The following is a 13,905-nucleotide window of genomic DNA, read 5'->3' on the forward strand; positions in this document are numbered from 1 at the left end:
ATGTGTGCAGTTCCTAGAAGTGCTGCTTTCTGCAGCAGGTGGACTGATGTTCTGTCCAAGTTTAGGCTTTCCAGATGTTTTTCAAGATTTCTTGGGATTCCTCCTAGAGCACCGACGACTAGTGGGATTACTGTTGTTCTTTTCTGCCACAATCGTTCAACTTCAATTTGTAGGTCCTTGTATTTTGTGATCTTTTCCAGCTCTTTGTCCTCTACCCTGCTGTCAACTGGCACAGCAACATCTATGATCCAAACATGTTTTTTCTCTACCACTGTTATGTCTGGGGTGTTGTGTGCCAGGTGTCTGTCTGTCTGTATTCTAAAGTCCCAGAGTATTTTTGCTTCTTCATTTTCTGTGGTCTTCTCTGGCTTGTGCTCGTACCAGGTCTTGCTACAGGGCAGGCCATACTTTTTGCAAAGGTTCCAGTGCACCATTGCTGCTAGCCTATTGTGACGTTCGAGATAGTCAGTTTGGGCTATTTTCTTACAACAGCAGATGATGATGTTGTTGTTGTTGTTGTTATTATTATTATTATTATTATTATTATTATTATTATTATTATTATTATTATTATTATTATTATTATTATTATTATTATTATTTATTTATTTATTTATTTATTTATTCGATTTGATAAATCGCCCTACCCCCGAAGGGCTCAGAAGAAGCTCCCAGCACTCAAGTTCTCAGTAAAATAAAAGCCATCATAGATACAATCAGCAACCTAAAGGAATCCTGAAAAGGCGTTTTGTAAAAGGAAGCCAAGAGGAGGGGATCATGGGAGGGCGAAGGAAGTCGATACACACCCATGGGTGGCCTTGGTAGTGAACTCTTTGTCCTCCTTCTTTTGCAGTGTGGAAGGCGTAGAACTGAAATATTCGGAAGTTGGCACCTTTGATGTAAGTTTGAGGTGGTCTCGAGGGATAAAATATAGCAAAAAGCGGAGGGTGGGGTCAAACTGATCCTCCTGGGGACCGGATGACCCATCTGGTGAGTATGGGCCCAGTCCTCCAGGATGTTTATTTATTATTTATTTATTTATCATATTTATATACCGCCCTCCCCTAAAGGCCCAGGGCGGTGTCCATCAGTCATAAAACAATTTAAAAACATATCATAATAATACATAAAATACTAAAACTTGCAGATGGCTTCAACCCCTCCCTCCCCCCTTTGTGTACCCACGGGAGGCCAGATGTTCTTTATGGCGAAGTTGACATCATCCCGGCTGGCCAAACGCTTGGCAGAACAGGTCCGTTTTACAGGCCCTGCGGAAACTCTGTAAGTCCTGCAGGGCCCTGATCTCACCTGGAAGCCTGTTCCACCAGGTAGGGGCCAGAGCCGTAAAAGCCCTGGCCCTAGTAGAGGCCAGCCGGATCGCCTTGGGGCCAGGGATCACCAGTAGGTCCACCTCCGATGAGTGGAGGGGCCTAGAAGGGCGATATAGGGAGAGACGGTCTTGTATTCAAGTTGAATATATGTTCCAAAAATAATGGTCCAAAGTACAATTCATGTGACTCGTTTAGATCTTCAGCTGCCAGTCGTGATGCCTTCTCCCTCTCCTCTCTTGCAGCCAGAGCGTCTGAACGACTTCCTCCTAGGTCTCTTGAAGGTGACTTCCGTCCCAGCCCTTCAAGGTAAGAAGCCTGAATGTGTAAGAGTTCTTGGTTTGCAAGCCCAGCCCAGGTGCTCCCTGTTTCCAAGAGCCACACTCAGTGAGAGCCCCCAAAGAAAGCATTGGAAGGGGGGGGAAAGCTTTCGACTGTGGCAAACCTTTTGGTCACCCATCCTGGTTTCAGCTCAGCCGTAAGCCCAGACCACACCTATGCATGCTTGGGCCAAGTTTAAAGATCTTGGTTCAGCCATTACACATCTGGATACCTCGGTCCAAAGTTCTGTGACTGGCCTTCCTAGCATAATTTTTGTGCCATTGTGAGGTTTGCAGTTTGGATCGGGACCACAGTGGAAGGAATGTTCAGGCTCCTGTTTATACTGTTTTTCTGTCTGGAGACATTCCAAATTTGCTGCGGTTACTCATAAGAACATAAGAACATAAGAACTTCTATTTTTAGTGCCTTCAAGTTGTTACAGTCCCTTAAATTCTCCACAAACAAAGGACCCTCTTCAGTAGGTCCTCAGTTTTCTGTTTGGCTCTCTTGTTAACATGCTAACAAAAACTTAATTTCTATTCTCTACTCTCTCTAAACAGTTCTTCAAACACTAAGTCTCTGACCTTGGCACAGGACCTTCCCTATTTTAAACCTGTCCTTCCTGGTTTAACTAGAGTAGCTTAGAAATGGTCCTCAGCCTGCAGAGAATGGAGCTACAACAGAACACCTGTTCCCTGGTTTGATTAGAGTAGCTTAGAAATGGCCCTCAGCCTGCAGAGAATGGAGCTACAACAGAACACCCATTCCCTCTGGCATTCAATTCCATTCGCTCCTCAAAACTTGCAGTGTTCTGGCTAAGGATGCTCTGCAGATCTCTCTAGCCAATCATGTGGAGTTCCTCGTTAACCCTTTGGGCTCTCAACATTCTGTTACCTAAAGGTGCCTAAGTGTCTCCATATGTCAAACCCACCTTCCACAGCAGCCATTTTTTTCAAATGGAGGAATCAATTCCAATAGTGGGAGGTCTCTAAGCACCACCTGAGAGCTCGCAACCCTAGCCTGAGGTGACACTAAGCAGGAACAGTTCTTACCGTGTCCAGTTTTCCATGTGTTTGCCGCCTGATGAGGATGAGGGCAGGTTGGGCTGTGACGGGTGGGAGGAAGCTATTAAGAACCCTTCCCCAGAGGAGGAAATTCAGAATAATGAAGAGGATAGACTCGGCAGCTGCCTGTTGTAGCAGCTGATACCTATGGACCACTTTCAAGTCAATGACAACGCTTTTCTTTTTGCCTGTTCCAGAGGCCATGAAAGATGGGATGCCTCTTCCAAGCATGATGGGCTCCAGCTATGCAGCACCTGCCATTGAAATTCTTCCGGTCAGTTGATGGAATCAAGCAAGCTTCCTTGCACTGGTGATCCACTGGGTGGGGATCAGAGAATGCTGGCCAAAGAGCAACAGGCTAGAGCCGGCCAGTTTACTTTCTCCCTGCCCCTGATGCTGAACGGTGTGGTCTAGTAGGACGTAAGTCCAAACAAAGAGCCTCAAAGTCAGGAGGACACAACAGTCCAAAGTGTGTAGTCCTAGAGAAATCCAGAATGAGTTCCCAGGTATATATTTGTTTTTATGGAATCACTGTCCACTTCTTCAGCATATACATTGCACTATGCCCTTCTTGTTTCTGGAACTATCACATGCATTTAGTAATGTGTTCCATATCAGCTGGGCCAAAATGCAGTCTCAGTGCTTGGGTACGGCTGTGAGTTTTCTCTTCCCATGTACGCTCCTGAGCTTTCAGTCTTGGGAAATACCTGGCTATTTGGGGGGTGGATCCTCAGGAGGACCAGGTTTGGGAAGGGGAGGGATTTCAGTGGTATATAATGCCACAGAATCCACCTTCCAAAGAAACCATTTTCTCCAGATGAACTGTTCTCTTTCTCCCGGAAATCACCGTAATTGCGGGAGAGCTCCAGCCACCCCCTGGAGGTTGGCACCCCAAGTTTGATGTAACAAGGCAAAGGGATCGTGAAGACATGATGGTGCACAGCACTCTTGGCTTGTTTGCAAGAGTCTCTGTATAGATATTTGTGCCTGATTCTCTAGGGCAGCTCCTGTGTCTCCAAATGTGAGGATCATCTTTGTAATGTCTCGTTCTCCCCAGAATGCTGTGCGAGCCATTGTGCACTGTGAAAGCGAGTGACCCTGCGGTGCAGTCCATTCTCCACCCCACTCTGCAGAAGCCGGAGGACCGTGCAAGGAAACAACAAGGCTAGAAACATGCCCTTCCCGTGCACCACCAGCTTCCTGGCTGAGGCCAGACCACCTGATCGAAACATCTGGACTCCTTGAGAAAAAAAAATGTGTACCAATGCAAATGCACCCCAGTTCCTGCTTCCGGGGGTGGGGGTGGGCATTGCTTGAAGGATCCTCCTTCTCTGTCACTCTCAGCTTTATACCTTTCCTCCAGACAAGCCTAGAATAGAGTTGCATGAGCTTCTTCAATAAAAGATTTTCATTTCCTTCCTTGCAACTTTTGGTTTACTTATTTTAAAACACATTTTTTATTTTTGTTACGACTTTTTAAACGCCACATAAAACCAAGATCTAAAATTTGACAATGCAATACGAATAGCAAAAAGGAGAAAAAGAAATAAAAAGAGACTTCCAGTTTCAAGTATAGTTATCTATAAAGTTCGCCACTTGCTCCTCTCTGTTAACAACCAAATAAAACATTACATTTTAAATGTTGTCCATCAAGAGATTCACACCTTCCTCCAATATAATTAATCCCTAATCATCTATTCATCAAAACCACAAATTATCAATTCATTTTCTTTCTGTCTTGCATAAAAAGTCCATCAAAGGATTCCAGTTATTGGTGAATTTAGATTATTTTCTCCCATCAACAAATTGATAATACAAAGTATGTTTTGCTATTTCTGCCAATTTTAACAGCTTCCCTATCTTCTGTAGTGCATATAGGTTAATTTTTCCACTTTTGCCCATAACCCTCTGCTGATGTCATATATAAAAACAAATATTTATTTCAAATTGTCCATAAATTCTAAAAAGTATACCTGGGTTTCATTTGAATTGCCATAATATGAATATTAGTCTTCACAATTCAGAAGATTGTATGGATAGTATGGATTTGCGTCCAAAAATCTTTTAGATGACAGACAGACAGACAGACAGACAGACAGACAGACAGACAGACAGACAGATATAGACAGACAGACAGACAGACAGACAGATATAGACAGACAGACAGACAGACAGATATAGACAGACAGACAGACAGACAGATATAGATAGATAGACAGACAGACAGACAGACAGATATAGATAGATAGACAGACAGACAGACAGATAGAGATAGATAGACAGACAGACAGACAGACAGACAGATAGATATAGACAGACAGACAGACAGACAGATATAGACAGACAGACAGACAGACAGATATAGACAGACAGACAGACAGATATAGACAGACAGACAGATATAGACAGACAGACAGACAGACAGACAGACAGACAGATATAGATAGATAGACAGACAGACAGACAGAGAGAGAGAGAGAGAGAGAGAGAGAGAGAGAGACAGAGAGAGAGAGAGAGAGAGAGAGAGAGAGAGAGAGAGAGAGAGAGAGAGAGAGAGATCTCTATCTGAGGGAAGAGGTGCCCAATGGGGGCGGGAACGGACGTGTCCCTTTGTCCTGAGTCACTGTCCCAATACCTGCCAAGTTGGCAGCATTTGTAAGACACCCCATGACCTTTTCCACAGGCTCACTTACGCTGGCTTCTTCTCACTCATTATGTGGCTGTGGATCTGTGCCTGGTGTGGATTAAAGGTCCTGATAACATGATACCCCTGGTTATCTCAGCGACTCCTGTCCCATTGTGTGCCTGGCACTTATTCCCCTGCTGGCACAGCAACCCGGCTGAGCTTTGGAGACTTCGTTACAGAGGCCGGGGTCAAGACAATGGGCATTTGAGTAAGCGCCTCGTCACCCAGGTGGATCTTGTGGCTAGCAGTGTTTGCCTGGGGGATCAGCTGTCCTTAAGTCCGACAGTCATCCGGGGCAATCTAATCCCCCAGGAACCGGCCTCCCCCTCAGAAGGAAGAGCCAAGTGTTCAGGAAGAAATTTCTCTCCAGGAATGTGCTGCATGGATGGGGCCTGCTGGGATTGGCAACCCTTTGAGCCAGAGTGGCAAATTAAATGCAATCCCAGTGAGTTAGGTTTGCCATCCTCCTTGGGTTGCCAAACTCCAGCTGGGACCTGGAGATCTTTCGTAATTACAACTGAACTCCGGATGACAGAGGTCGGCTCCGCTACAGGAAATTGATTCTTTGGGGTGGACTTTAGGACACTGTGCTCTATTGAAGCCCCTGTCCGCCCCAGACTCAATTCCCCCAACCTGCTGCTCTGGAGAATAGGACAAAAGGATATTGAAGAGATGGGAAAAGTGCAGAGAAGGGCAACGAGGATGATTGAGGGACTGGAGCACCTTCCCTATGAGGAGAGGCTGCAGCGTTTGGGACTCTTTAGTTTGGAGAGGAGGCGGCTGAGGGGGGATATGATTGAAGTCTACAAAATTATGCCTGGGGTAGAAAATGTTGACAGAGAGACATTTTTCTCTCTTTCTTACAATACTAGAACCAGGGGGCATTCATTGAAAATGCTGGGGGGGAAGAATTAGGACTGGTAAAAGGAAACACTTCTTCACGCAACGTGTGATTGGTGTTTGGAATATGCTGCCACTGGAGGTGGTGATGGCCATTCACCTGGATAGCTTTCAAAGGGGCTTGGACAGATTGATGGAGGAGAAGTCGATCTATGGCTACCAATCTTGATCCTCCTTGATCTCAGATTGCAAATGCCTTAGCAGACCAGATGCTCAGGAGCAGCAGCCGCAGAAGGCCATTGGTTTCACATCCTGCAGGTGAACTCCCAAAGGCACCTGGTGGGCCACTGCGAGTAGCAGAGTGCTGGACTAGATGGACTCTGGTCTGATCCAGCTGGCTTGTTCTTATGTTCTTATGACAAAAAGTAATGGGTTCAAGGTGCAGGAAAAGAGATTCTGCCTAAACGTTAGGATGAACTTCTTGCCCTTCAGGGCTGTTCAACAGTAGAATTCACTGCTTCAGAGAGTGGTGGAGTCTCCTTCTTTGGAAGTTTTTAAGCAGAGGCTGGATGACCATATGTCAGGAGTGCTTTGATTGTGCCTTCCTGCATGGCAGGTGGATTGGACTTGATGGCCCTTGGGGTCTCCTCCAATTTTATGATTCTGTGTCAAGAAGTGAGATCATTTCGCCAGCGATTTTGAGGTCTGGGTCTCATTTTAAGCCTGGATTCAGCCTGCAAGCTGGATGGCACCAGGAGAGGGGCCCTACAGTGGAGAATCCCCTGCCCCCCCCCCCAGCGAATGTCTGGCACCCCATCTCAAAGGGTACTACCTGAGCCCTGAAATGTGATAAATCAAAGAAGAAGAAGAAGAAGAAGAAGAAGAAGAAGAAGAAGAAGAAGAAGAAGAAGAGGAGGAGGAGGAGGAGGAGGAGGAGGAGGAGGAGGAGGAGTTTGGATTTATATCCCCCCTTTCTCTCCTGCAGCCTGCAGGAGACTCAAAGGGGCTTACAATCTCCTTGCCCTTCCCCCCTCACAACAAACACCCTGTGAGGTAGGTGGGGCTGAGAGAGCTCCGAGAAGCTGTGACTAGCCCCAGGTCACCCAGCTGGCATGTGTGGGAGTGTACAGGCTAATCTGAATTCCCCAGATAAGCTTCCACAGCTCAGGCGGCAGAGCGGGGAATCAAACTCGGTTCCTCCAGATTAGATACACGAGCTCTTAACCTCCTACGCCACTGCTGCTCCTGGATGAGAAGAGGATGCATGTTCTTCATGGTCTTCCAGAAAAGCTTACACAGTATTAGGAAGTCACTAGAAAGTTGAAATTTGGTACACCTGTAGCTCAAAATACCCCGATGAGTAGAACACTGGATAACACTCTCTCTAGTATCTGTGGGGTTGGGGTGGGGGTGGGGGTAGAATGGTCGAATGAAACTATTTAGGCACTTCGAGGTGATTTGGAGAGTTAGCATATGGCAGAATGTCAGGTCTTAAGACATTAAGTCAATAATCGGACTCTGGATGCTTGATCAGAAGTCTTCATTGAACACAGCTAGTGCCTGGCTTTTGCAAAGAGTTCCCGCCATAAAACTCCCTCCTTGTTTCCCATGGAATGTGAGAATACCACGACGGAAAAAAATATGTTTGGGAGTCGAGCATCTCAAGGACAGCACAGTGATAGTGTCCAGCCACCTGCTGCCTAGTTTAGCTACAGTTACAAGCATGGAGACTGGTGCAGAGGTGGGATCCAGCAGGTTCTCACAGGTTCCCGAGAGTAGGTTACTAATTATTTGTGTGTGCCGAGAGGGGGTGACTAATTGGTGATTTTGCCACGTGATTTTTGCCTGAGTTACGCCTTTCCTCTCAGCAGTAGCACGCAGAACTTGAAGCAGTCTAGCAGGAGGTGCACCGGCGTGCGTGGCAGCCTGCGCCTGCGTGCATTCGTTTCCCGCCCAAGGACCGGCGCAGCGGCTGTGTCCTTGCCACAGCCCTGCCCAGCAATGCCCTGCCCCCAAAATGCCCGGCTACTCCCCCGTCGTGCCCAGCCCCATTGGCGCTACACCACTGTTTGAATCGCACCACCATGGGAACCTGTTACTAATATTTTTGGATCCCACCACTGGACTGGTGGTGTTGGGGACTGATGGCCCTGTTTTCAAAGCAAGAGAGATTTGTGGGGTGGAGCCAGGCATTTCCCAACCCTGAGATGTGGGGGGAGTGCAACCTCAGGAGAGCAGGGTTTGGGGAGAGAAAGGACTTCAATGGGGCACAATGCCAATACACTCCACCTTCTAACGTGGCCGTTTTCTCCAGGTGAACTGATCTTTGTCTTGTCGAAGGCTTTCACGGCCAGATTCAACTGGTTCTGGTGGGTTTTCCGGGCTGTGTGGCAATGGTCTGGTGGATCTTGTTCCTAACGTTTCACCTGCATCTGTGGCTGGCATCTTCAGAGGTGTATCAGAGAGAAAAGACAGATACACCTCTGAAGATGCCAGCCACAGATTCAGGCGAAACGTTAGGAACAAGATCCACCAGACCACGGCCACACAGCCTGGAAAACCCACCAGAACTAGTTGATCTTTGACTCTTGGAGATCAGTGGTAATCCCGGATCTCCAGCCACTATCAGGAGGCTGGCAAGCATAGCTGGTGGAGGAGATTCAGCAGAATATAATATGATATACATCACCTTCCAAAACTGCCATTTCCTCCAGAGGAATTGCTTTCTGTAGTCTGGAGATCAGTTTAAAGGTTCACCTAGAGACTGGAAACCCTAGAATCATGGGTCCTGAATGCCAGATTGATGAAGAGCGAAGATTGAGGTGGAGCGAGGAAAGTGACTGGCCAACCCAGCATGTTCACTGAGAGAAAATCCCCTGCAACTATTTCTCAGTCTTGAGGAGAATCAGTTCTGGGTTTGTTAGACAGCTCCTGGAGTCCATGTACTGTGAGCACATAAGAACATCAGACCAGAGTCTATCTAGTCCAGCTCTCTGCTACTTGCAGTGACCCACCAGGTGCCTTTGGGGGCTCACATACAGGACGTGAACAGGATGTGAAAGCAATGGCCTTCTGCGGCTGCTGCTCCCGATCACCTGGTCTGTTAAGGCCTTTGCAATCTGAGATCAAGGAGGATCAAGATGGGTAGCCATAAATCAACTTCTCCTCCATAAATCTATCCAAGCCCCTTTGAAAGCTATCCAGGTGAGTGGCCATCACCACCTCCTGTGGCAGCATATTCCAAACACCAATCACGCGTGAAGAAATGCCTTGAGCTGTGCTTGCTGGCTTCATGGATCAGTTCCTGTAGTTTTTAAATTCCACTGACCTTTTCCAACCCCAAGTATGCTACCCACCCTGATAAGGATGACTGAGTTATTTCTTCAGAAGAATTAAAATAAGGGGGGGGGGGGAAGTATGTTGAAAGAAAGGGCTACCTGATTAGATATATCTCCATTTCTAATGTTATCTGGGATACATTTTTCAGTTGCCAAAGCTATCAAAGGGGATATCCAGTTACCAAGTCACTCATCAATGCAACTGAAGTGGCCTCATAAGAACATAAGAACATAAGAACAAGCCAGCTGGATCAGACCAGAGTCCATCTAGTCCAGCACTCTGCTACTCGCAGTGGCCCACCAGGTGCCTTTGGGAGCTCACAGGCAGGAGGTGAAAGCAATGGCCTTAAGAACATAAGAACTAGCCAGCTGGATCAGACCAGAGTCCATCTAGTCCAGCTCTCTGCTACTCGCAGTGGCCCACCAGGTGCCTTTGGGAGCTCACAGGCAGGAGGTGAAAGCAATGGCCTTCTGCGGCTGTTGCTCCCGATCAACTGGTCTGCTGAGGCATTTGCAATCTCAGATCCAGCAGTCTAGCAAAGGCAGTATTGGGCCATGGTGCACAGCACAAATAAGAGGTGTCATGGAAGATGCTATCGCTACTATAAAGGGAAGTCACATATGACTGTGAAAAGAGCCCCTAGAGGATGGGGCGGTATAAAAGTTTAATAAATAAATAAAATAAAATAAATAAATAAAAGCATCTTTGCCTTTTGATCTCCTGAAGGGAGGACAGGAAGCCATACAAAGGTGCCAGGATGAAACTTTGAAGGCCTAAGTTACCTCGTGGCCTGAACAGAGTTTTCCTGAGAAGGGGAAAACAAAGGGTTTTGAATTCCATCTTGAGACGTGGTCAGAGAAGCATCTCTGGGCCGTGGGTTCCCGGAATGGGGGCAAAGAACCAAAAGGAATGTAACCAGCTGAGCTATCTCTAAACGCATTTATGTTTTATTTCTTTGTTTTGAATTTTTACAAGAAATCCTTGAACAATCAGCTGGTCTGGAGTCATTAGGTGGGAAAAGGGACCCGAGACCGAGGTGGGATAAGAGTGGCTCTCCCAAGCTTAATCTCAGCCTCAGTCGTCATGTGGTGGCAGCGGTGGGATAAGAGTGGCTCTCCCAAGCTTAATCTCAGCCTCAGTCGTCATGTGGTGGCAGCGGTGGGATAAGAGTGGCTCTCCCAAGCTTAATCTCAGCCTCAGTCGTCATGTGGTGGCAGCGGTGGGATAAGAGTGGCTCTCCCAAGCTTAATCTCAGCCTCAGTCGTCATGTGGTGGCAGCGGTGGGATAAGAGTGGCTCTCCCAAGCTTAATCTCAGCCTCAGTCGTCATAGGAGGCCCTGGGAATGTCTTTTAAAAAGCCACCTCCTGATTTTTTGTTTGGACAGCATGGACAAAAAAGGCATCAGAGGAGAAAGATGCTCCCCACAGAGGCATATCAAGGGAAAATGTAGCCCGGTGCAAAATCTGAGTCCACCTCCCCCTGCATATGGGTGGCCACTCTCCCCCAGCACGACCAAACAACAAGTCAGTGTATGGACCCAGGGAGAAAGAGGAAGGGTGTGGGGGTGATTTTTCTGTCCCCATGTTACTAAATTGCTGCAACCCAAAGACATTTGACCCCATATGTACCCCTGGGTGGTACGCCCCTGGCTTCCCTCGATCACTTAAGCCTCTTGTTTGTTTCTTCCACCCCTGTTGCCCGACATGTTCTACTGCGGAGATTTTCCATGCGCACAGCTTTTTGACCCCAGACCAGTGGTGGCGAACCTATGGCACTCCAGATGTTCATGGACTCTCCATGAACCTATGGCACTCCAGCATGGCCAATTGGCAGGGACTGATGGGAATTGTAGTCCATGAACATCTGGAGTGCCATAGGTTCACCACCACTGCCCCAGACATTTGCTCTACAGGTTCTAATCTTGGGTGTCTTTCCAGCCCCAAAAGTACATGGTTGCACTCTGTTCATCCTACTGATTCCAGCAATATAGTGTTTCCCTTTTTTTAAAAAAATAATAAATTAAATGAGTTGTCTTTGAAGCTACACAGACATGTTGGTTAAGATTGATGGGGGGATGCTGCCAATTCAGGTGTAAAGGATTCAATAGTGTTGATGGTGAAGTAACCTTGAGTGCATTCCACAGCCCGGGCGATGGGCCAGATGCTTCGGCGGAGACTTTATCTCTGCGCGGGAGATGAAGCCTCTGTTCCCATGGGAAGCAGGAAGGGGGGATGGGGTGACTGGTATTATAACCTGTGCTTCTGGCGGGAAGTGTCATTCCTGCCACTGCGTGTACTTGAGCTTTCTAAGATGTCTTAATAAATGGACTTTTACTCCCAGAGCCTTTTATTTCTGCGTCTATGGAATTCCTTACATTGTGGCAGGAATCCTAATTCATCTATACTCCTGTGTAGTGGACCTCTTGTCTTGCGATGGAGAGGTTGAATTTTACTGCGGAAGGTGCGGTAGCCCCCAAAGAGGGCTCCGACCTTTCCCTTCTGGATCTGGAGGAACCAGCAGGAGAACGGGCCTCGCTGGTGGCTTCCTTTCCTCGTCCTCGTGATCAGCACGAGTCTTCCTTTTACTCCGCCATTGGAACAAAGGGACGTGTGACGACCTTGAAATTCGTTTGGGGCGCTGCTCTATGGATCGAGCGCCTGTGGATCGGATCTCTCACCCGTTTTCATGTGGATTACAACCTCCAGATGCAACCTGTCATGGAGGAGACGTGGCTTGACCACCTTTCATGCTTTGGCAACCCAGGAGTCCATTGAACGATTCCTGGACTTCGTCAGATTTTTTGGTGATGCTCCCAAAGAACCACACCGTGGCACAGCACTGGGGCCCGTCCAAAGGACGCACCGGGACTAAACCTGGAATTGGGAGGGTATCCGCGACCGGCCTTCCCAATCCGGACCCTGATCCTGGGCCATGCAACCGCATCTTCCTGAGGGTGCCTCGGGGAGCCACCGGTGGCTTTCGCGGTGGCTACGGTGTCTCCGATGCCTACCAGCCTTCCAGACGACGAGGGAGTCCGAAGAAAGCCTGCGTTCCCAGCCAGACCGGTTTCCTCTCCCATCGAGGGAGGGACTGGGATGAGGAAGTGGGACGCATCATGCGCGAAGCCCAAGCGACATGGAACCGTGCGAAACGCCAGTTATGGGAGGAGGAGCGAACTTTACATTTGCAGCAAGAGCGCGAAAACCTGCAGCGAGGGACCGGGAACAGCAGCGCCAAAGAAGTCCAGCTTCGAGGTTGGACCGTGCCAAAGACAGCCGCTCCAACGACAATATGCCCAGAATCGATCAGTTCCATGATAAAGTCCTGGAACAGTCCAGACTGGATTTACAACGGCAACGCTGAAGCTGCTTCAGGCTCTAAGCTTACGAAAGTGAGCTCACTGAAGCCCTTAAACGGGACCCGAACTGGCTAAATTGGAACGAGAAAAGGCTGCTTTGCATGCGCACCAGGATGCATTGGCTCGCAAGGAGAGGGATCTGGCTGCGTTGGAAAGGGAGCTAAGGAGGCAGCAGACCGGGAAGCCCCCAAGTTGGAGTCTATGCTGTTACTGATCATGTACGGCGCCAGGGGGGCCACGTACCTGGGTCCTGCCACCCAAAGCGCCAGCGTACCGCCAGCGCTGATTCCGACATCTCAGATACAACAGCTGCCTGCCCAACTCCACTCAACCCGCGCAACCACCTCCTCAGGCAGGCACCAAGAGCCGTCGAACGGGAATACTATCAAGCCCCTCGATACCAGCCTCGCTTTGATGGGACCGCTTCAAAACTTCCCTACTTCATCTTTACAACTCAATGCCCACTTGGAAGCACTATGATGATCTATATACCGGTCTGAACGCCGAAAAAATCACGGGACATCGGCTCGGAGAGTCCTGGATAAAGGGGCAGCAACCGACTGGTTCGTGACTGTTTTGGATTTACAAGGATGAGGGACTCTGCGCATGGCAGTGCCCGCATTCCTCCAGAAGCTTTAAGAGCGGCGCTTTCAAGATCCGGGCGCCGAGGAGATGAAGCTTTTCATCCGCACCATCAGAAACCATCCAGCAAGGCAACAGCCCGTTTGCAGAATTTGTCCGTGAATTTGCGTGCGCGCTGACTGCTTTCGACTTCCTCACTGAGTGGCCTGAACGCATGAAATGCGAATACTTCTCGGATGCTGTGGACAGCAAGCCACGTGAAAGCGGCAGGTTTCTAATTCGAGTTCCTCACTTACCATTGCGGATTGGATCCAGTTGGGGTCTTCAAGTGGCGTCTGCAGCTTGGAATACGCCGTCAAGGAGGTCACGCCCTAAAACCACTACTG

At 48.3% G+C, this 13,905-nt stretch overlaps 1 long non-coding RNA gene across 1 annotated transcript; it reads left to right on the plus strand.

Annotated features, from left to right (window-relative positions):
* Positions 1–849: 849 nt before the first annotated feature.
* Positions 850–4,139, plus strand: LOC125433903. Its single transcript, XR_007244679.1, has 4 exons — positions 850–899; positions 1,574–1,637; positions 2,911–2,987; positions 3,771–4,139. It is a non-coding gene; the product is annotated as an uncharacterized LOC125433903 (long non-coding RNA).
* The last annotated feature ends 9,766 nt before the right edge of the window (positions 4,140–13,905 follow it).

Source organism: Sphaerodactylus townsendi, linkage group LG05, assembly GCF_021028975.2.
Source record: "Sphaerodactylus townsendi isolate TG3544 linkage group LG05, MPM_Stown_v2.3, whole genome shotgun sequence".
Lineage (NCBI taxonomy): Eukaryota > Metazoa > Chordata > Lepidosauria > Squamata > Sphaerodactylidae > Sphaerodactylus > Sphaerodactylus townsendi.